Genomic DNA, 24,658 nt, shown 5'->3' on the forward strand with positions numbered 1-24,658 from the left:
CCTGAAAGGACATTGTTTTGTGTGGCCAGGCATAAAACACATTGTATCCTCCATTTTCTACCTTCAGGTGTATTCTTCACCTTGAACTACTGGAGGCGCTATTTCATTTACACACAGCACTTTCTAGCTGCAAATTCACTCGCTACAGAAAAAAGCATCAACTTTACATACAGCACTTCAATCCTTTTCATACCCGACCGGCAGACTTTACACTTCACAAAAAAAATGTGTTTTTTTTTTGTTTGAGTTCAGCACCTTAACATATCTTCTGACCTCTGGGTGCTATTGCATCAACACTTCACACATTCTCTGTGCATGCTGTAAGCACAACTGATCACTCATAGTGGGACAGGCTTTGCTTGCTTTTTACTTCAGTTGGGTGGCCATTTTAAATCCCCGCATTTATCTTCAAACCCACAGTTTCCGCTGCTTGGTGCCGTACGGACTGCCCGCGTTAAACTCCACCATATTGTGATGCCGACACCACATTGCAGTCTCTTTTATCCCAAATGAGGCAGGAAACGCTGTATGTCTTTATACTTGGGGTTTATTTACAGGGATAAATAATATGAATAGGCCCACTGTCCTTTTAAGAAAAACCAAATAATAAAATCAAATCCTATTTCCATTAGGAAAGCTAATTGACTTCTCAGGCCCTTACTATCAGGGCTGCCAGCTAAGCCAGTTGTCAGCCCAAAACATGCCCTAGCATAAGCAATAAGGTAACAGCAGTCTTTGTAAACAATAGAAAGGGTTGTGCTTATCTTAGTCCATCTGGCGATGTCCCTGCTTCAGCACAGTCTATCGTCCTTCCTTCTTCTCTTTGGGATACCACCCCATGGGAGCTCAGGGAAACTCCTGTGTTCCTCTGTAACTAGCCATCACTGCTTCAGCACAGCTCTTTCAGCAGTGTCTCTCAGACTTCTTTAGCCATCTCCTGGTAGCTGGGGAGCTCCTCTATCTCCCCCCCCCCCCCTTCCCTGGGGAAAACTGTCTCCCTGTGCCTTGCAGCTTCCAGCCTTTTAAAGCACTTTCTGGCTATTCAGAACAGGTTGATTAGCTTCATTAGTTATCACCTGAATAGCCATTCCAAGGAGGATTAAATTAACTCTCTGTGGTGAAAAAGTCCAATAGCTGCCCCATTCAGCCCCTAGAGGACAGCAATGGCACCACATATATATATATATATAAAGAATCACAAGCTCCATAGTGTGATACTGTATAGGAAAATGTACAGTAATGGTACAAAAAATAAAAAAAGGACTCTTGGACTTGCACTCACAAGAGGATAGAATTTAAACAGCATTTGTGAGATAAATTCTCAGTAGCAGTGATGTCACTATCCATAGTAAACAGCAGTCCCAGTTATCAGTTGAACAATATTCTCAGTCAGATGTGAGCTGAATGTAGGGCAAGTATGCACTATACGAGTGTCCCAATGAAACCCCGATACTGCGGATTTGAGCTGAAGATGGATATGAACCCGCTGGAACTACTCCATGTTGCTTGTGCCGGGTTGATCAATTAATCAAGGGCATTTGATTAGCAGCACCTGTCTGCTACTTAGCATCTTAATTCCTGTGGAAGCAGTAAGGGTGTACTTGGTTTTTCACACATGGCTTCTCCATTTTGGCTTTATTTTTGTTAAATAAAACATGACACAGTGTAATATGTCATGTGATGTTGTACATCTGAGGTTATATTTACCTAATTTTAAGACCTGCTAAGGAACAGATGATTGTTATTATGTCCTGATATGTAAAACCATAGAATTCAAAGAGGGTGTACTTTCTTTTTCACACAACTGTATATACATGCTGGACTACATGTGTAGATATCCTCCAAAGCGGAGTAGGTTTTTCTTTGGCTTATTTTGAATGTTTTGCTGTGTTAAAGGGACAATAAAGCCTAACTTTCGTTTCACTTTAAACGGTCTCCATTGTGTACCTCTGCACACGTCTCTTACAGTGCCTCCAAGGTTTTTTTTAAATTATTTTTATTATTATTTAACATATCTTGCTAGTAGTTCGTTACTTACTGGGGGGAACTGAATCAACTAATTACTTTGGAGTTTATGCTTCCAGTATCTACATTTCAATAACTATTGACATTGCATTTAATTTACTCCTGCACATGCAGATTGCGCTAGGGCACAATTTTTTCTTCAACTGTGCTCGCGGAGTCACAGTAAGGAGACTTAATGGTCCATTGGGATTAACACAGCGGGGGTCCCTGCGTCTGAATGGGACTCCCGCTGCTTGAATCCTACTGGGTAGCACCTCTCTGTAAGAGACGCGCAGTAAGAGTGAGACTGAATAAGTCACTCTACCTGTGCGCCTCTAACAGGCGATCACACAGCTCTTATTTTTTTCTATAACACAGTATTGAAGCAGGGGGTCTCAAGAGCTGAACCTCATTAATTTCAGCCTCGGAGACCCCCTGCTTTCTGAGTTACAGGCCCCATTATGGAGTGCCGGTAACTCCATAATGTTTAAATTCTCCCATGTCATGGCCCACATGACCGGGACATTTAAACAATGCAGGGAGATACCGGAACCCCATACCGGGGCCTGTAACTCATGAAGCAGGGAGTCCCCGAGGCTGAAATTAATGCAGTGCAGCTCCGGAGACCCCCTGCTTCAATACTGTGTATCAAAATAAAGTAAAAAAGCAGCTTCATTACCTTAGCGGCTAGCTGATAAGGCAATGACGGGGTTATGCCAGAGTACCTGGTTTATTGGGGATAGAGGGGGTGAGTGAAGAGGTAGTTACCACAGGGTGGTTGGTTAGGCCTAATGGGAAGGTTGCGAGAGGGGTTCATTCCTTCATTACCTTAGTGGTAGTAACCGCTTTCATAACTGCTATGGTAATGAAATTGTTAACCCTTCCCACTACCTACTGAGAGGCCTAAACACCCACCCTGGGGAAACTACCCCTCTACCCACCCCTCTATCACCAATAAACATTAAAATACAATACAAACACCAATACACCCATTGATTGCCAGTGTGATTACCAATGCCCTCAATGGGAGCAAAGATAATCCCAATGGCAATCAATGGGCACCCTACTGCCCACCTTCTCTACCTCCAAACTCCCCCCTCCCCCCCAACATTGGGAAATTGTTGGCCAGTAATGGGCAAAATTCCTATTATCCAGATCTGGATAATAGCGCATTTGCCCATTCCGGGCCTTTAACTCGGCAAGCAGGGGGTCCCCGAGGCTGAAATTCAGCTGCGGAGATCCCCTGGTACAATTCTGTGTTATTAAAATTAAAAAACGCGGGATCGCCTGTTAGAGGCGCACAAGTAGAGTGACTGATTCAGTCTCGCTCACTGCGCGTCCCTTACAGACAGGAGAAGCCCGGACAGATTCACACAGTGCGAGTCCCATTCAGACGCAGGGACCCCACTGTGTTAATCCCGATGGGCCATTTCCAACTGCTATGCGCTGCGGACTTTCAAGGCATTGCACATTGTGCACCAGCACATTCTCTGCAGCCGCGCGACCGACCATAGCGCTGCATCTGTACATGCCACGTCACTATTTATACAGGGGGCTTGAATTTAGGGTCATACCCCCTCCTCCTTCTCACTCCCCTGCATCTCTGGATTTGCTAGAAGGGGGAACAAATCAATAGATCTCCCTCTCAACATACTTCAGATTGGTTAGATTTTGCTGACAGGCAATCTCCAAGATTAGACCTGCGAGCAGCACTTTGAGAACAGAAAGGGCTTCATTGATGCTCTGTGTGTTATACTAGCCAAGGAGGAGGAAGTGTGGAAGACCTTACAGGATGAGTCTACTGACTACCCATATACTAATCTTACACCAAGTATATTGATTTTTATCAAATGTTTCAAAATTTGTATATCATCTCCAGTCAAACAACAAATTAAAATAGGTCTGCATTAAAAATACAGTTGCTGTACACACAATACTACTACTACTGCATTTTACAAGACAGAATTGTGTTTCCATATTTGGTTTTGAAATACAATGGGATTGCCTCCAAAATCCACTTCTAAGGCCCAGAAAATGACTGAAGAAAAAGTTTTCTTGAAATCTATTATTATTTAGTCCTAAATCTAATGCTACAGTTTGCCAAATAACCAGGAGCAAAAACACATTACAGCTTTTCCTAAAAAAAAATGTGAAGGGCAAATTTTTTTATCAGTCTCATTACTAAGAGTCATACTGTAATTCATCATTGTCGAAATTGTTGTATTGGTGTGCCCTGTGTACCCTACTAATTAAGACAGTAGGACCCCAAGGTCCAGTAATAACTGAATGTACATGTTTTTATTACTCTCCACCTACTATATAAAAGGTAATTGTCACTATCACTCTTGTAAAAATAGATTTATAAAAATAAAAAAGTGGACTTTGCACACTTACAAAATCATTTCTTTCTGAGTATCTGTAATGCACATTGACATTTGGTGATTCTTGGTTAGAGCAGCTGTCCAAATTTTTTTTTCATAAAACCATTTGCAGGGATGAAGTTAACCATATATTAACAAGTGATTCACCCTCCAAAAATATAATAAAACCCTTTTAAATATAACTATTATTGATCTTTATATTTTCCACAACTCAATAATATTCTGCTGAGAGGAGATGAAAATAATCAATTATTTATCTGCCAGACAATCACAAACAGAGAGGATGATAAAATATAGATTAGAAATGAATCTCCAGGTTTGGAGGAAAACGAGCATGTTAGATTTTCATGATATCTCTATATACACATTCATGTATATGTAATTAGGACAGTAAATATAGCCCCTTTCTTGCGTTTGCAATGCCATTGCCATATAATGCCTGTTTTTTCATCCAAGGTATAAGAACATTTTCATGTGTTCACTGATTTATTGCCAGCGCGTAAAATACAATGTTTAATTTACAGTTGTACAATAGGTGTTAGAGTCATAGGTAGAGAAGGAGTTACTATTGCACTTCAACAGCTCTCACTTACATAATATAACCCTGTATTGTCACCATAACTCTGTGCCCAGGACATACTTGAAAATAAGAGGTACTGTAGCTCTCAATGTATTATTTCCTAATACAACATTTTATAAATGGAATAATTGCTACTGTAAGTTATTTATTTTAAAGATTGGAGGAGTAATTCTATATACTATACTAGGAAACGGTTGTTCGGGACGTTTTCTGTCAAAAATCCCCATTGATGTCTGTAGACTGTACTGTATATAATTTGTACTACTGTATATTGAATTACTCCCTTAAGCTGTTTCTTATTCACTGAAAGTTTAATTCCAATAGAAAGTATATTATATGTTATTTTTTTTTGCAAATTGAGAATCTGAGGCATAGTTAAATGTAAAAAAAAAATACTTGTGTGGCACACAGCAACAGAGAACAGGTCTTAGTAATGAAAAATATATTTATTGAGGCTGCATTAAAAAACGGTGGATGGTCCAACACTCCTACGCGTTTCGTGCGTAAACGCACTTTATCAAGGAGTGACCTGGTGTGCTCACTTCTTCCCAGGCCAGCGTTGGAGCAACCTTGATAGTGACAGCCATGGAAACCCCTTGTGTTTGGGGCTCGCCTTCTCGCCCGGCCCACTAAAATGTTACCTTGGAGACCGAAGAGACGCGTCTCCGCCTTGTCCTCAGCAATAGCTGCAGGGCAGCCATCTTTAATTTGGGCAAATAGCCCACAACCTATGCGTCTGAGATCAGATGCAGAGTAAGCGTCCGGTGTGGGGGAGCACATAGTGGCGGCGGCGATTAAATTTTGAGCGTCACCGCCGCCGCATGTCACCGGGTGGGTGGGGGGAGCGGCGCTCGTTAGGAGCTGTGGCGGTGGCGAGTGAATTTTGAGCGGGTGCGGGGGAGCGGCGCTGGCGGCTAGCACTGCCGCATGTCAGCAGCCGTGTGGGGAGAGCGGCGGCAGTTAGGAGCGGCGACGGCAACTATTGCCATTGCCGCCTCATGTGATTTGCCAGAACACAGCCCGGCCTCAACTGCCAGCACTTTGTCGGCAGCACTTTGACGTCACATCCATTTCATTTTCTGTCTCCACAATCCTTTTTTGTCCCATTACGAATGAGGTGCCACTTTCACTTCAAAAATGAAACTTTTTAGAGAAAGGAGTGAATTTATGAACATACAGTACTGTAGAGGTAGAAACTCCAATACAGGTACTCACACTGTGATCCACCACAAATTGAGCATTGAAGTCAATAGCCGGTATTGGGTAATTGCAAGAATTGGAGATTCCATGAATTTACCCCATAGTACAGTCTATGTCATAAACAATGAGGAACTTTACATCTGTTTTATTTCTCACTTTGTGCATTGCTACAGTATGCATTGATTGTAAAAAGTATTTTCAAATGTCAAAGTAAGAAAATAAGTAAAAGGGGGATGGTGTACTTCTTCTTTCTTGCAGATGGTTGAGGATCTGGGAACAGCTGGCACAAAATACACAAATCTTTTAATCTGGCTATATTCTGAAAGTATTATATAGTAGTACTGTAGTGCAGATCTGCAGTACATGATTACACAGACATCATTTGATGAGTATCCTATTTAGAATCTAGAAGAGGCACAGACCTGCTTGCAGTCTGCTTACTTTGTCCTTCATCTGTTATTAACATCATTTGATTACAAATACTTTTTGATAGAAATGTTGAATGACAAATGGCATACTGCTAGAGACATTCCTCTGCAATGAACTAATGTATTACACGTTGGGTAAGAAATGTAATATTATAATACTATTGCATTAGGTGTGGCATACATCGTGTAACAATTGTCTGTGGGTAGATTTACTTTGTTGTAAGGTAGTACTCAATCAAATCCTAGCAGAGGATGTAGATCATACATGAGGGAATTATCATATCCGGCACAATCCTATTAGTTTTTCTTAAGATAGACATCAATCATCAAGAAGATTTAAAGCAACAGTACGTGCTGCTCTTGTTTTTTGGTAAATTTTCTTTTTATATTACAGGTATGGGAACCAGAAGATTCCCTGGAGGCGGATTAAAAATCCTCTGACCTCTGGGGACATTCCAGTTACTGAAATATTGTGTGTGTGTGTGTGTGTGTGTGTGTGTGTGTGTGTGTGTGTGTGTGTGTGTGTGTGTGTGTGTGTGTGTGTGTGTGTGTGTGTGTGTGTGTGTGTGTGTGTGTGTGTGTGTGTGTGTGTGTGTGTGTGTGTGTGTGTGTTTGTTATGGCATGGCAAATGGAAATATAACTGTATGCTCATTTGCATGTCTGAGACAGGTCTGCAACCCCACCTTCCACCATTATCACCCAGCACACAGCACTTCCACTGCAGCCTGCAGCAAGGGATTCTGGGAAATGACATGCAAATGGACACACAGTGTCACCTTTTGCTTCAAACCCATTTTTAACATGGTTCCCTATAGGCTTAAGCTTGCTGCATGGTCACAGCTTTGAGCACAGCCAGGGTTAAGATGCACAGCCAGAAAACCCGCCCACAGACAGCCGTTTCTACCTTAATGGGTCTCATCAGTGTGGGGTTGGTTAACTGGGTATGCAATGAAGCAATGAGGATGGGGTTTACCATATAAACAAAATGCCCACCTGGATCAGCCTCGCTCTAGCACCTAACAGAGAGCATCAACATTATCAGAAAATAAAGTTGGAGCTTTCTATTGGGGACTAAGGATCCATATTTGTAAGTTTTTTTTAAATCATAAGTGGGCACACAAAAAGAAAGTGTCAGGAACCAGAGGTGTCCCAAAGATTGGGGGGCTGCAGATTGGCTCTAAGATACATCCCACTTCAGGTATTATTAAAGAAATAAATTATGGAAAGATGGTTTGGTAGTCATGTAATCTGAACCCCTCCTGCCCTTTACCACCATCCTACCCCCTCCTCTCCCCCCCCCCCCCCACACACACACGTGGATGTGGATGAGGGTTCAGAGCTGTGGTTGTAAAGGAGGAGGTGGTTATGATCCCTTCAAAAAGGTCTCCCCAAAGAATCCCACCTGGCAGGTCCCTATCTCCATTGGTGCAGCTACATGGCCGGAGCTGGCTCATTCTTGTTTGCATCTTGCCCTATCTCCTCTGACACCATGAATTCAATCATCAGAAGAGGGCTAGCCGATAGTGCTCTGAACTGCAGTTACTCACTACATACTCTACAGCTGCACCAGATTAGGTAGGGATATTCCACCCACATTACTCCCCCAACCCATATAACTAAGGCTCCCCCCAAGTCACTTTCTCCCTCCCATGTCACACCTCCTTCCTATGTTGCTCTCTTCCTCCATGTCCCCCACTCTCTATCCCCTTCTCCCTATCCTCATCCCCAGTCACACACTTTCTCCCCGCTCAAATCTCCCACCCCTCCTCACAACTTATATTCTTATATATGTTGCCCAATTGCATACTGTTGCAGGGTACATGCAACTACACACGTGGGTTTCTTGACAAGGCTTATTTATTTAGCCTTAAAAGATATACAGCACACAAAACAAAAATAGCTTTTCATCAGCAACAAAAGAAAAATGGCTTTTCTTCAGCAGACAAACAAAAACAGTTTCTCTTTAGCAGACAGTGTATAAATCAAGCAGTTACCCTTCTCTATGCAGGGGACAGACAGTTCACAATTCATCTACTTTGCTAATCAGACCTTGTATCAGGAAATCTCTTCAGCAGCTTACTCCTCTCTCCTCAACAGCCAGGCTCCATGTGTCTATAGCCTGGGTTTTAACATACCTTGATTAGGCAGCTGGGATCCAACTAATTGTCCTGAGGTTCCCAGCTGAAGTTAACCTAGTCAGTGCTGCACTGCAGACTAGACATAGGTTTTCCAGGCATATAACTGGTGGCTTGTATTTACCCTGTCACACATACACTACAGTGCCAGTGCTGTTACCTGTTCAGAATTCAGAGCTGAGTGAGATGCGGAATGACTGTATTCTAACTTAACCATTTGAGGGTTTATTGAATAAGTGGTTAACATTAACAGTGTATCACCTGGTCAGTCAGTCCTGAGGTCGGACTGTCCAGGTGCATAATCCTTAGGGTGTTTAGGATGGCTTCTCAGCATCTTGGTGCATGGTACCTGCATGCCAGGAGCAAGGGGACTGGATGCTGGTGGTCCCAGGGTTTTTAACTCATCAATTCCCTAGTACTCATATAGCTTCCAGCTCTAGCAACAACATATGTCCCACAGCCTAGCTGCCTCCTGCACTAAAAACAGCGTTCCATCTAAAAATGTTCAGCTACGGGAATCACCCGGTTCTCAACGGTGCTGCCAGTTCTTCATGAAAGTTTAAATCCCTTGTTTCACATGAGCAAAAAGGAAGCCGTGACGGATAATATTGCGGCTTACTATTGGCTCCCGTGTTGTATTAGATTTAAGTCTCGGTGCTGTTCACTCAACCGGGGATGCTACCGTAGCACCTATGGATGTAAGTTTGTTGGGAAGCAGGCGGTCCATGGAGCAATTCGGAGACCCCTTGCTTCCCATCTACAGTTGGCGGGACATATGAACTTGACCAATGTGAAATGCGCCAACATTCTGCCGCTTTCCCGGTCAACCCATTGCCACCTACTGGGCAGGCTCCACTGAATCTGGCAAACCGGAGGGTCCACCCCGCAGGGGTCTCTGTTCTCCGGACTCTGTTCTCCTTCCCTGGCCACTTAGCACCCTGACACCTCTCAACATCCTGTCTCCTCTTTGAACTACAATGTCTATCCAGACTTTCCGGCACTTATATGGATGCCCAGGCCGGCTGAATAGACATTTATAGTAAATGCACCAAACATTAGAAACCATCATTTAATAAAGTATGGACTTTAAGGCACTTTATACTGATAAGGGAAATGGGTCTGGGATATCTGGGCTCGAAAATCAGGAGTCTGGGGAACACTGGGCAGCCCCGGTGTAATTCCACCCGCATACCAGCAAATGGTGCCAGCACGCCAGGGAGAATTAGGGGACTACCAGTGTCTTTGGCCCCAGAACTCCCGCAAACAAAATAATTGCATTTTGACCCAAATATCCCACATAAAGCTCACACGCAAGAAGTTTCATGTTTCTAGGGCAAAGGGAACATGTAAACAGGAAAAGCAGGGGTCACTTTATTTTTACATGTATAATCCCTGGCCCCTGGCTTATGGTGCTAGGTAGCTGCCAGGGACCCCACGGTCTCAGGGGTTACCAGATGGGTTTAACCTTTATTGTATAGCCTGGTTACCCCCTTACCGCCGCACTAGCTATAAAAACTATTTAAATTACCCATGTGGAAAAAAACTATAAATGATAATTAAAGAATAATAACAGTTGTAGTGAGCAGACATGGTTTAAACAATGTGAGGGCATATGACTGTTTAAACGGCCAATGGTATGCATTTAGGCAATCTGAATTAATTTTTTAGGCAATCTGAATTAATTTTTTGTAGCAATCTAGTAGGTGTAATTGGAAATTATTCCGTGATTATTATTATTACATGAGGGTGTAAATGAGGGATCAGCTGCAAAAAAAACCTTTATTCAACGCTGTATTAAATCTGAACCCCTTCAGTATACATATGAATCGCCCCAAAGGTAGATGCCTGAAAGCGTTCCCAAAGAGCTGCTCCCCTCTGCACAGAACCAGTATGCTAAGGGTTAACATCTGCTTTTGTTTAGTACTATGTGTTTGTCAAAGCCCACCCACTGAAATGTTATTAAGCCAGGAGAACAAATGACTTTGAAACCATATCTGCATTCAATCTTAACCCCTTCAGTCTACTTCTGTGGTGCCCCAAAGGCGGACAGCCAAAGGGTGTGAGCTGTTGGCTGCGATTCACTGATGCTTGGTAATGTGAAACCTGCTCTCTTTCAATCTGAAAGTCACCAGCTCTTTTATCCCCTGTACCCAATTTTCCAACTAATCTGGCCTTATGTATGTATGTATGTCTTTATTTGTATAGCGCCATTAATGTACATAGCGCTTCACAGCAGTAATAGTTACAATCATATAAATAATAAGATATAAATAACACATAATAAGATATAAATAACACAAAGGGAAGAAGTGCTTCAGACTTAAAAGTAACATTTAGGAAAATGAGTCCCTGCTCTGAAGAGCTTACAATCAAATTGGTTGGTAGGAAGAACGTACAGAGACAGTAGGAGGGCATTCTGGTAAGTGCGTCTGCAAGGGGCCAAGGTTAATGTAAGAGGTGTTAATTATCAGCCATCGAGCTACTCATATGCTTCCTTAAGCAGGTGTGTTTTAAGGTGAGTGTAACAGGGGAGTAATCCCTGTTCAAGTAATGTGCCTTTAATCTAGCAGTGTGGTGGTTAACTGCTGGTAGTCAATTAATAAACACCACCTGCCTGATTTAGATTGCTTACAAAAGCCTGTCTGTTGAGACAGGAAGTGACTCCTTAGCTCACTTGTGAGCTGACCTGTGGAGACACCACATGTCTTGAGCTCTGCCAGAAGACACAGCAGAGCTGATTTCAAGACACAGGGAAAACTACTAAACCTGAAGCTGACACACCCTGAGTGAAGGGAGCTGAACCAGGAACTGAGAAGATTTTCCCTCCAAGAAACAGATAAGACTTTCATTCTTAAGAGACTTCTTATATCTGCTTATATCATGCTATGTGTTTGGGGCTGGGAGAAATGCTTGACTAAGGGAGATGTGAATTAATTGCATAGTGTTTCACTAGAAATACTCCCAAGTGAATAGAAGCTTTGTCCCCCCCCTGTGTTTGGATGGATTTCCTGATGAAAAGGAAAAGGCACAATCAAGCCTTATTATAATTTCACCTTTATAAAAGTCTCCAATTGTGTACCTCTGTGAACGTCCGTCTACAGTGGGTTTTAAAGGTGGATAGAGAAGTGCTAGTCGGATATTGAGGGGAAGGGCATTCCAGAGGTGTGGGGCAGTCAGTGAGAGGGTTTAAGGCGGGAGAGGGCTTTGGATACAAACTGGGTAGCGAGAAGACATCCTTGAGCAGAACGCAAGAGCCGGGATGGTGTATAGCGAGAAATTAGGGCTGAGATGTAAGGAGGAGCAAAAGAGTGTAAAGCTTTAAAAGTGAGGAGGAGAATTGAGTGTGTGATACGAGATTTGATAGGAAGCCAGGCGAGGGATTTCAGCATGGGGAGATGCTGAGACAGATTTAAGAAAGAGCAGAGTGATTCTGGCAGCAGCGTTTAGGATAGATTGTAGGGGAGACAGGTGGGAGGCAGAAAGGCCTGACAGCAGGAGGTAACAGTATTCAAAACGGGAGAGAATGAGGGCCTGAGTCAAAGTTATAGCAGTCGAGCAGCAGAGAAAAGGGGGTATCTTTTAATATTGTGGAGGAAAAAGAGACAGGTTTTAGAAACATTTTGAATGTGAGAAAAGAATAGATTGTAAGCTCCTAGAGGCAGGGCCTCGTCAAACACATTGCATGCTTATCCTACAGTACCTCTTCTAACACAATTGTAATCTTGTTTGTAAAGGTTATGTAACCAGGTCCCCTCTGCATCTTTTCTACCCCGCAACCCCCCCCCCCCCCCTCGGTACCTCCGCTGCCGGGGGTCACTCGATAGACCCGCCGGCACTTCTGGAGGGTGGGGGCCAGGCAAGGAGCGCTTCGGTGCTCAGGAGGTTCCCGGCGGCTCCCGTGCAGGGCGCCGCCATCTTTAAAAAGGTTGCGCATGCGCAGTGAGAGCTCAGGCGGCCCGGACAGTTGCGCATGCGCGAGCAGCAAGAGCGCAAACACTAGCCTACCAGGGAGGCTCTTGGAATGGGACTACAAGTCCCATGAGCCTCAGGAGCGGCTCCATTATGCCAGGGAGCCAATAGGGCAACAGGAGGAGAATAGATACATTTCGCGCGTGCGGGACACAGACAGTCAGGACCAAGAAGAGCTAGGGGAAGGAGGTGAGTGCAGAGGTCTGTGACCCACTGCATCAGGCCAGCAGCCCCCCTAGGCCCCAGTTAGGTCCTGAGCCCCTCAAAGCTTGTGGTGCTATAGGGACAGGCCCTAGGTTAGGGACCCTGTCACATAAGTATCAGTGATAGTTAAGGATCCAGCGGATGCTGCGCTCCCTGAGAAGAGACTTGGGCTCAAGCCTATGCCCAAAGAGACAGAGACTATCTCCTGGGAGGGATTGCAGGCCCGAGTGCAGGATTACTCGGCAGGTACCTTTTTTTAAGTGCACCAACGAATCACCTAATATATATCTATACTCTCACATAGTGGCAGCGCTGACCATGGGACAAAAGGGATAACTGTCGACATGGTGTGGGGTACACGGTGGTGGGTGCAAGGTACAGTACACTCATAGTGGAGTGAAAGACACTTTGGACTGCGTTATATGTTGTGGAGTTACCCCCTAGGGGAAGTAGTATTATAAAGTACATAGTGGTCACTGATGAGTAAAGTGTGTGATTATTCCTGCATATATATATAAACTGGTTATATACATCTCCGTGTATGTACTTATTGTATATGTGGGTCCTGTGTAGGCCACCTTCTACATTCGTAGAACCCTACACAGGTGGAGGCGCTGCAAACCAGAGGGGAATTTCCCCTCTGTCCTCCCTACTGCATCTCATGGCCCCGTCCCCTAACCAAGGCCTTGTCCACCTGCAGAGGAAGGGATTTCCCTCTGTGCTTCCTGCTCGCTGCAGGGAATTAATATGGGGACTGGGGGCCGAGCTGCCGACGGGGGTGAAGAGCGGGTCCCCGAAGAGCATGAGCCCCCGGCTTTGCCCAGGGTGCCCAGGCTGTAGCTATACCCCTGATTCCAGATCTTTAAGATAACATCTGTCTTGTGTAGATAGCAAAGAGATCTGATCAATGCCTTCTGAGAGGATTTATTATCAATTTTTAGAAAATGTCTCTGCAGAGTTATTTTTCTAATAAATCTATTCAAATCCAGAAAATGCTCAAATTATATTGGCCCACAATTAGGGGGAAATGACAAGCCTTTATTAGGATTTGATATGATTCTTTGTTAGATCAATAGAGGATACATTGAAAATGCCCTTAGGTACTGAATCATCATTAGTTAGCTGTAGTTTAGATTTGGATTTCTCCTCCTCTTCCCCTATAACCCTTCCTATAAAAAAGAATAGAATGATTTATCTTTGAGTCTAGCCTCCATCAGACTGGTGTCTCTATTATGAGTATTGTCTGAAATAGGATTAGATCTGTCGCTTATGTCTAAAATTCTAGGGGGTTCCAGAGGTTGATAGGAATTCCTAGTGGATAAATTGAATTTGTGTGGGCTATTGTGGGACTGATTTCTATTCTGCTGTTTTAAAAAAAAATCTTTATTAGATAAAGAACCCTTCCCAAAAAAGAATTGATTGTTTTTGGGGAACTATGGAACATTGGCCCTATTGGTATTCTCCGTAGTATTCCAATTTCTATTTTCTGGTTGAGGTAATCTTGTGTGTTTCACACATTTATTTTGTTTTCTTTCAATTAGATTTCTTTCGAAGTCTTTAACTTTGATATTCGTGACTTCATCTAATTCAGAGAAAATAGATGTTTTGCTAGAGGAGCTAAGTCAAGAAGTTAACTCCTCAATTTGTTTTTCAGTCTCCGGCAATTTCCTAGATCTAAATGTAATTATATTTCTCATTAGATCAAATGAACATTTGTTCAAAATAGAGTTCCATTCTTTATTAAAAATGCAGTCACTGAAACCGGACAAGGTACACAACACAACACAGGTACTTTGTTCTACTGTTTTGTCTATAGGATCTTTAAGGTGATAAATTGATAGAGTGATACTCCTTGCCGTTACTATATACAGTATATGAACATCTGATCTCTGTTCAGGCTATGTGATTTGACTACCTACCTTATTCATATCCATTCGGCCATGGATTAAAAAGGCATGTATGACCTCTATTAACATCTATATATTCACATTCATCAGTGGAATATTCAGAGACTCAGTGCTTGTACTCCTTGCTCTATCCTCTGATCCCTAATTGAATCTCACTCAACATACAGATGCAGTGGCCGTTATCCGATAATTTCCCTGTGTTGGTTCGAGATTTCTTGAAAATTTCCCGCGTTAAGACGCGAGTTTACTAGTGTTTTGATCGAGTGCAGAAATTTTCTATGCAAAATAGAAAATAAACATTAAACAATTAAATAATTTTAAAAAATCAACTGTTATTTTTTAAGATTAAAAACATTGGCGGCGCATCTTTATTTGTAAATAAATGTATAACTAGTAGTCATCAAACAAGTCGATGGACCTCCAGGGAAGAGCTCTTGTATGCCTCAAAAGGCTATTGATGCTGTCTCTCAAGGTTTTCAGAAGAAGACTGGTAGCTTTAAAATAGCACTTCGCTTCCTCCATAATTGTTCTCTTAAAATTTGCTGGAAGAGCCTTCTTGTATTTATTGCCTTCATAGTTGACATTTTGGGTCCACTCGCTGTATAGCTCAAAACTGACGTGGTTTTAAAGATGAACTGGGCATATTTCTGAGGTAGACCACCACATCTGATCTTGTATTTCTCCCAGACGATCTGGGGCAGGTCCCTCAGCATGATGTCTGGGAGCTGTACAATCCTGGGTGCTGGAGCGGGTGTGCTTCTGGCAGCGGGCGGGGGTAGATAGTTGGGGAGGATGCTTTCCTCCTGTCGTGGCCTAGCTCTTACCGGTGTTCTCCTCCAACCGAAAGGTATACGTGTAGGAGAGGGTGAGTGTGGGGGGTCCCGTTGTGTCCTTGGTGTTGGCACCATGAAGGTCAAATCCGGGGATTGAGATGGTGCACGGGGGGGGGAGGGGTTGCGGTTCCTCCATGGCATAATAAGGCAGCTCCAGGCCACCCTCTTGCATCGTACTGTACAGGGGCAGGGACTCGAAGCAAAGAATAAAGCACCACGGTGTTCCTCTTAATCTTATCTAGACGAACACCTATGCACCTATACATATTCTCCATGGTTTCCAAAAGATGATCCATCTTGGCCTCCATTCGGTCCCTGTATGGCTCTGTTGAGTTGTCAGTGATTTCAATACTACTGAAAACATCCAGCATGCGGGCGACTGAGTGGATCTGGTGCAAGGAGTGCTGGTGTCAGCCGGACAAACATCTGCGTGGCTTGGTGCTGGAGGAGGTGAGCTGGGGGCTTCAGGATGAACATCGGCATTGCTGAGTGCAGGAGCAGGTGAGCTGGGGGTTTCCGGACGAGCATTCACGTGGATGGGTGCAGGAGCAGGTAAGCTGGGGGTTTCCAGATGAGCATCAGTGTGGAATGGTGTTGGAGCAGGTGAGGTGGGGGTTTCCGGACGAGCATCGGTGTGGATGGGTGCTGGAGCTAGTGAGCTGGGGGTTTCCGGATTTGAATCGGTGGACAAAGGATCAGAGCGGGCGAATGTTTTGGAATCGGTGGCGGTGGATGATGGCAGTGAAATGTCTGGGACGTCTGATTCGACTTCGATCGGTGCAGGGGCACTTCTGGTGCCCGTCCAAACAACTTGATCCTTGTTGATTTGGGCCATTTTCTTCTTCACATAATAAGGGCAAGGGTTCATTACCTTGGGAGCCTTCGGAACCTTTTCTCTAGGCAACTTTGGCTTTGGCTTGAAAACAGCTTCCGACTTTTGCTTTCTCGTGGTCGGCACAACAGAAGAAAGCAGGTTCCTGCAATTGTAGAATCGGGATTGATCCATGGAAGCAGTTGGAAGAATGCACGTTACTGAGCTCATTCAGATAGAGATCAGCGTGTGGGAGGCTATGCATTTTGTGTCACCTTTTATGCACTGTGTGCTTATTGGATTTTTTTGGCAGCCGTGGACACGAGCTGCAGGTGTTAAAAGTGGACGTATACTGTACAGTACTTTACCTCTTGTGGTCCATTATAAATATACCATCACTTCTGTTGATTCAATGCACATTGAACATACATTGAATACACATCGAATATACATTCCTCTGTGCTTGATTTATTTTCTAAAGCAGCGATGCCGAAGAAAGTTATTTCAAAGGATCTCAGCATGAGAATACATGACATGTACAAGAGAGGACACGGAATTTTACAGATCAAATGCTGGTTACTGAATTAGGGCCTCGATTTAGCACAAAGCACTGTCAGCTATCATGCTCATGGTCAGACAAAAAGGGTAAAGCGGAGTCCCCCAGTCACAACCGAGTAAGTATTTTTGGTTTCTTTCTGCAATTACTGTATTATGCTAAAAGCTTCTTGCATATCAAAAGCATGTTTTTGTTTACTTTTTTCTTTTCAATTCTTTTAGGCCCAAGTAATTACTGTACTACCATACTTTGAGAAGAAAATATAAAATGTTTTTTTTTCTCTTTCTGCTTTTATTACTCAAAAAGCTTCTTGCATATCAAAAAGCATGTTTTGGTTTACATGTTTTCTTTGAATTTTTTTTAGACCCAAACAATTAATGTATTGCCGTACTTTGAAAAGAAAATATATTTAAAAAAATCTCTTTCTGCTTTTATTACTCAAATTCTTCTCTTTTCCTTTAAATTATAGGACGGCAAAACGTTTGGTGGACAAAATCAGCAAGGCTAATGATGAGCACTGTGCAGCAAGAGTCAAGACTGTTCTAGAGAACAGTCACAATATCACAGCATCTGAGACCAGCATCAGGGGGATGAGACGCCAATTGGGATGGAAATATGGACATGTCAAGTAAGTGTCATACTGTACTAAAGTATAGTATAATGCAATACTGTAGTATGCAAAGATACAGAACAGAGTGACAGAACAGGGTTGATACTGTAATTACTGTGCCATAGTTAGGACAGTACAGGTAAAGTGTTGCACTGTACACTACTGTACTATAGGTAAAAGTGTGGTTTTACTGTACCTGTAAAATTCTTCTTTGTCATTACGGAGCGTATCCAATGATAAGGGATGCCAACAAGGTAAAAAGAGTGGACCAAGCATGGGCATGGATCAAAAGTGGCGAGACTTTTCAGTCATCTTTTCTGATGAGATAACTGTAGCTCTTGAAAGATTTGCCACTTTTGCATTCTCTGAAGCCCTGTCCCAAGCACGCAGTGAAGATGCATGTGTGGGGTGCGATCTCTAGATGTGGACCAGAATGCATTATCATATTTGAGGGTAAAATAATGCACAAAGTCACATGCTGTAGCCTTATGAACTCTAAAGTACAACTGTAGTGTATTGTGTACCCTAATATTCAGTTTTAATATAATTGTTTCTTCTCTTGTTTCAGGAATCATGGACAAAGTATTTTTCCCAGAGCAAATAGTCACCCGAATTGTTGAATACATTAAGTATGATTTCCCATCTGGTGGTCACCTTTTCTTCCAGGACAATGAACCTAAACATACCGCCTCTAGTATCTATATACTGACGGGTAGTATCAACTGGGTTAAAACACCACCGGAGTAAGTGCTCCAGTGTACCTGAAGTTCTTCTCATTGTTTTAAACAGTTTCTATCTGTTCAACTAATTCGCCATTTTTCCCTTCCCATTCCAGATCACCATATTTGAACCCTGTAGAACTGGTGTGGCCTGCGCTGAAGGATCATTTCAGAAAAGTTGTTAAACCATCCTAAAAGGAGGAATTAATACAAGGAATAATGAGTTTCTGGAACGACATACTGACTGTACAAAGATGCAAGAACTACATAGACCATATTAACAACGTTTCACCCTTGCGTAATGGGAATGCCACCGGCATGTAGTAAGTATAGGTACAGTAAGTATAGTACAGGTAAGTATGGTACTGACAATAACCTGATTAAATGTTAGTCTTCTATTAAAGGTAATTGAACATTAACAATTTTATGTCTGCGCTTACTCTCCACTTTATATATACTTAATTATATACAGAACTGTATGTATAGTATTAGACGTGTGTCTTACAGTACCTATTTTAAAAATTCATTATAGTTTACATGTATGGCAACTTATAGTTTATTCGTTTTGTATGGCTTTCAGTAGTGTTAACCAGTCAAGGCCTTCAATTCACTAATCCTGCAGCCATTTTTTTTCTTTCACAGCTACAGCACCATTGGAAGGGGGGGGGATGTCCAAGCTTATTGTACAGTACTGTTACTGTTACAGTACTATTCCCCCCTTCTCTCAATGACAAAAGAACTCCACGGTCGTTTACATCGGCTGAGGTGACTCAGTTAAACACCATGGAATTAAAAACCACAATAGCCAAAACCTGAAACATTACAGTGTATGTATCTTTGTGTGTGAATGTCCTAGTGGGGGTGGGGGTGGGGGTGGGGTGTGGGAGGCGGTGCAACTAAATTAGTCTGTCTTGGTCTAATGCTGTGATGAGCCTAAAGGATTAAAGTTTAAAGAAATCATTTGAACTGTTGTATAATACAATAAAAAATATGACTCCCTTGATACTGTATCGTGTGTGTGTGATATTTCCATAAACAGTATGATACTGTAAGCAGACCAAGCCTACCCAAAGTTGAATATTGAATATAATTTCCCCCCCTCCCCCCCCCAAAAAAATGTATTATAATGTATGTATGTAATGTATTCATATTTTTTGGGGGGGTTTATTCCCACAACTTAATTACACATGCAAGGTCTAATTATAATGCAAAATGCATCATAGAGAAAAAAAATGTAGTGGTTTTATAAATGTAAACATTGATAAAGCATGAGAAATGCATAAGGTTGCCAGGTTATGAGCGATCCAATGTGATCATTCTTCCTGTAATTATACAGGTAAATGAGAATTTTAACCCAGGTGAGTATTAGGACCTGCTTTCGGTCATGCCATGTAAGTGGCAGCAAGCTTAAGATGCTTTGGCCAAAGGGTTAAACTAAATGACCCTTTTTACAAGAGATATATAGGTACTGCACTATGTATTTTTGTCACAATGGAAGTAGCTTTGAGCATTTTTGTTTTTTTTGTTGAAAAAATGCATAACAAAGTTTTCCTTTAAATCACTCATTTATTAAGCCCTGCTCAAGAAAAAAAATATGCCTTTTTTTTTTTTTTTTTTGGACTTGAAATTCACATTGGCAGTGAAGTCATTCTAGACAAATCACTATACAGGACTTTTCAGGCATGCACATGCGTGTGAAACCAGGCAAAGTAATTTCTCAGCCAAGAACCAAAGCATGAAACATTGTGTCTTTCTGTGTGAATGTCCTATCACCTGGCAGAGGTGTTGATAATGAGTTTAATGTCTACTCTAGCGTGGCTTAGTGAGGGTGGTGTGGGGGAAGGTGCAACTAAAATGTTTCATCTTGGTGTAATGCTATGGTGAGTTTGCAAGATTACAGTTGAAACAAATCATTTGAAATGTTAATAAAAGTTAGCAGTCCCTTGAGACCATGATTGTGTGTATGATATGTCCCTAAACAGTATTATAAGCAAATCAAGCCTACCCAAAGTTGAAGGTATTGAATCAAATTCCCTGAGCGGGCAGGATTACAGTTGAAAGAAATTATTTGAAATGTTGAGACTATGTTTGTGTATGTGATATTTCCCTAAAAAGTAAGAAAAGATGACCAAAAAATATGACAGTACTTTATGCCACCTCATAGAGAAATAAAAAGGTAGTAATTTTATATATTTAAAAATGTATTCGGAGAGGCGCATGCGCGAAGGCATGGAGCATGGCAGCATAGCCCAGTAGTTCCGTGCCTCGCTCCAATCTTTAATAATATAACAAACGATTAACTGAACAGAAAACTCGCAAAACTACAGCAAACGAAAGATAAAGCCGTCAGGATGTCTAAGAAGGTATCCAAAAAAAAAAAAAAAAAAGGGTTACCTGAATATTTTGGAGGAGGAAGAGCTAGCAGGACAGCCACAGTAATGGCGCCCACCTCCCGCACGGGATCGGAGTCAGAAGAGGAGGGAGAACCAGGGGAAGACCAGGGACTCCTACCCATGAGACGCTGCAATTTCGAGCGTTTATATACAGACCTGAAATCAATGCTTCAAGCGGAAATAAAAACCCTAAGCAAGGAAGTGGGGAGCCTGGGAGCAAGAACCCACGAACTAGAGGAGAAGGTGGATGCCAACGCCAAAATAGGCCACAGAAACACCAAAAAAACAGCAGACCTACAAGCACAGATTAACGAACTCAGGGAGAGACAAGAATACGCGGAAAACCGCGATCGCCGCAACAATGTCCGCCTCCGGGGGATACCGGAAAGTATTGGAGACTGCGAGGAGTTCGTGGCATGGTGGCTCGAGCATATGTGCCCAGAATCCCCAAAAGACAAACTTCATATGGACAGGTGCCACCGGGCGCTACGCTCCAGGCCGCAACCAAATGAACAGCCGCGGGACATTATCGTGCGGCTCCACTACTACAAGACACGAGAGGAGGTGCTGCAACGCGCAAGGAACACACCCCTCGTGGAGTTTGAAGGCGCTAAAATAACCGTTTACCAGGACATAGCACTGTCCACTTTGGCCCGTCGCAGGGGGCTATGGCCCATTACTAAACTACTCCGGGACAATGAGATCCGCTATCGCTGGACATTCCCGTTTGGACTACTGGTGGTCCGAAACGGCCGCCCAATAAGCATGAAATCGCCAGAAGAAGGGCCAGCGTTCCTCAAGAAACTGAGGCTACGAGCGGCCCCCACAGGCACTGACACAGAAGAGGCAGTCCCAGGTCCCTCGTGGACCACAGTAGGAAACGCGGCCGTGGAAGGAGCCGACCAAGGTTGAGGAAACCACATACACACCACAGTTACAATATTAAATAAGTTTAAAAGTTTGCGGTTAAAACAGTTCAGAGTTGCACCGATGCCACGAAAAACCACTAACAGAGCCCTTTCTTTACTCCCGCGAGCTCCGGTGGAAGGTGGCTGAGTCCTACCAGCAAAGGGATATGAACTGTAGAAACCTGTGAAAAATGAATATCTTACCTCGTGGCTGCGGCATGGCGCCGAAGATGGCGGAGCAAGGGAATCCAGAGTTGCACGCAGAACCAGGAAGGAAGGCGTGGGCGGGAAGAGCTGTCCGAGCGGGAAGTGCGGCCGATGACGCGTCCACACAGGTGGGGCAGTCTGCAGGGTGGCCATCTTGGAGGTGGCGGATGCCACTGGAGGTCCCGGCAGTCGCGTCATCGAGAAACGCCGGATGACGACGCAGCACCACACGCGACCGCGCACAACCGGCGCGTCCCCAAGGGCAGTCAGCACGGCACCGGCACCGGTGAGACAACAGGGGAACATGCAGGGGCGACAACCGGCGGAGATGATCGGACAACAGAAGGGATACGGTACCCCAACCAAGGATGGCGAGCTTAATTAAACAGACGAGACAGACAAAATGAGAACAAGAAGGGGCAGGATGGGAGGAGGAGGGAGGGGAGGTCATAACCGGAGGTACCAGGATGTAACGGAGAGCGGGGATGGAATGAAGGAACATATGAGGGTGAAGTAGGTAGATAGAGTGGAAGGGAGAAGTGAACAATAGGGTGGGATCAGAGAAGCAGCGAGATAAGAAGGAAGAAATAGGAGGAGAGGAAGCAGGGGAGGGGATATAGACAGGTAGATTGGAGTCTGGGAAAGGTAGGTGAAGGAGGGGAAAGGAAGTGAAGAAGGATAAGCAGGTAGATAAGAAGGCAGATGAAGTGACATAGTAGAGGGTATGTGTAAGTTATCAAGGAGAAGGAAGGCACACAGGGGGGAGAGAGTAGAGAGCAAGAAGGGATTAGCCGCTGAAAGGGGTGAAAGAAAGAAAAAGGGGAGACTGGGAAGACCGTTCCGCAGACAATGTCTAAAGCAAGAACAGGATCAAGAAGGGAGAAAGGAGGGCACGGTCATATAGTCCAGGTGCTACCCAGCAGTAGCAAACACAAAAGTAAGATCTCCAGAGAGGACATAACACAATATAGAATAGACAGGCTCACAAGAGACTCAGATAGGTCATGGTTACATACAGCATATAGAGGTAACAGGGTCACCTACTGAAGCACGCCGGGGGCGGTACGCCTCCACAGAGAGGGGAACAGAAAGCAGTCACCACGCAGGAGAGCACGTGGGATAAAGGGAACAGTGCTTGAGAGAGTTCTTCGTTTTCGTTTATAGCAAATAAAGGAGCGGGGCCGGACGGCAGGGTTTGAGTCTGCCCCAGATTCCGCATGAGCCAACCGCTGGGACAAGTTACGACATCGACCCAGGTCACCGGCGAAGTCCCTTGGGATGGGATAACAGGGAGGGGCAGGACGCGAGGGGAGGGAGCATCTGGCCTCTACACTGGTCACCCAGGGGCGATGTTCTCAGAGGCAGGGTACTCGTACCAAGGTCCTGAGACCACAGTTTTTGTATTTGGTTTATGTCTGTCTAGATGTTTCCCTTCCCCCCCCCCCTCTTGTGTCCGCCTCTCCCTGCCCTAGCACACATATCTACCGGAGATGGAGGAACCACAGAGCACCAACAGAAGAAGAGGCGGTCACAGCGGCGGCCGGCACACAGGAAGAAGTCACACCTGACACCGGAGCAGTCACCAATTGCAGTCAAGATGAGTAGAGAGCTAATCATGGTCTCACATGTTAAAGGGTTTAACAGTCCTATCAAACGCAGAATAACATTTAAAGAATATAGGGCCTCATGCAGTAAGCGCCGAAAAATTGCTCTCGCCAAGTGTTCCTTATCGGCATGATGTTGCTGATTTTCACTCGCCGTATGCAATAAGTGCCGAATCCCTTTCCGAATCAAGCCGAAAACATTTGTTCCCACTATGGCGATGATTTGCCGATCACACACAGGTGTATCGGCGTGCATGGCGAGGTGGTGTTAGGTTTGCCAATGAAACTTCTTGCTGAATCTGCTGAAGCAAGCATGTTTTTGATTGAGCGGCCCATTTAAAGGCAGCGTGTATTTTTATTCATTCTCTGTGTTGTTGGGAGAGAGAGAGAGACACACAGAGCTGGGCGATTTTCATATTTCAGATTGACAGAGAGAGTTGCTGTGTATTGTGATAGGTTTGTCCTGTGTTGTTTTGTTAACATCTTTGTGTTGTTTTCAGTTTGTAAGTGTTCAGTGCGATTGTGTTTAAATTTCTTTTCTGTTCTTTGTGAGTGCTATAGGTATGGCCAAAAGGCGTGGGAGGAGTGATGCTGGTGTGAGTGGTACTGGTAGTCATGTGAGTACACGTCTGAGTGAACGTAGGATTCAGGGGAGTGCTGTTGCTGCGAGTGCGAGTGGTGTTGCTGTGAGTGCGAGTGCTGGTGGTGGCTCTGTTGCTGGTGCTGCTGGGGTGTCTGTTGCTGGTGTTGCTGGGGTGTCTGTTGCTGGTGCTGCTGGGGTGTCTGTTGCTGGTGCTGCTGGGGTGTCTGTTGCTGGTGCTGCTGGGGTGTCTGGTGGTGGGGTGGTTGGTGGTTGCCCGCTTTTGGAGTCTCTTCCATTGGAAGAAGGAGAGTCCAGTCAGCAGCAGCCAAGCTCTGTGTCTGCACGTGGTCAGAAGAAACGTGTGGAGCGGCCACGTAATCCTCGTTTCAATGATGAGGAAAACAGAGTTCTTGTCACAGGGATTTTGGAGCACTATGACTCTGTATGGGCATTTAGTAGGTAAGTCAATCTTTGCATTGATTGTTCAAAGACATTTTATCCTATCTCATGTAACATGTGTTAATATCAAACTATTAATCTCTAATATCTATCAATTAAAGTTAATTGTTACACACATAATCCTTCATGCTTTAAAACGACCATAACAATCAGTCAAAAAAGTTTG

Source organism: Ascaphus truei, chromosome 3 (assembly GCF_040206685.1).
Source record: "Ascaphus truei isolate aAscTru1 chromosome 3, aAscTru1.hap1, whole genome shotgun sequence".
Lineage (NCBI taxonomy): Eukaryota > Metazoa > Chordata > Amphibia > Anura > Ascaphidae > Ascaphus > Ascaphus truei.